Source organism: Penaeus monodon, chromosome 28, assembly GCF_015228065.2.
Source record: "Penaeus monodon isolate SGIC_2016 chromosome 28, NSTDA_Pmon_1, whole genome shotgun sequence".
Lineage (NCBI taxonomy): Eukaryota > Metazoa > Arthropoda > Malacostraca > Decapoda > Penaeidae > Penaeus > Penaeus monodon.
This window is the reverse complement of record NC_051413.1, coordinates 37,671,892-37,672,235: the sequence shown is the minus strand read 5'-3', so window position 1 is coordinate 37,672,235 and position 344 is coordinate 37,671,892. Positions and strand designations below refer to the sequence as shown.

The window sequence follows — 344 nt, the reverse complement described above, 5'->3', positions numbered from 1 at the left end:
GACCGATTTACCATTTTGAATTTGTAGCTCGGTATGTGCCATATCTTTATTTAGACATTGCACAGATAGGACTTTAGAAATAGCTGATCAGATCAACAAACCAACCAAGGTCATTAAGCCGGAACCGCTGCTGGAACACTAACAGCTAAATATACTTTGTCGCTTCATTTTATTTTCTTCGCTTAAAGAGAGGCAACAGCTGCATTTTCGGCACTGCCTTCTGAAATCTTTGGGCGAAGAACAAGGACAATAAACTGTATAACTGGGATTTTTAGCAGCAGAATACGACAGTCCTCGTGAAAATATTGTTCTCCAAAGGTCAGTTAGCAAGCATAACTACCAAG

The 344-nt window shown here is 39.8% G+C and overlaps 1 protein-coding gene across 1 annotated transcript in view; it reads right to left on the bottom strand.

Annotated features, from left to right (window-relative positions):
* The window catches only part of LOC119591570, a 24,858-nt gene that overhangs the window by 15,598 nt on the left and 8,916 nt on the right, over positions 1-344 (bottom strand). The window lies entirely within an intron of this gene.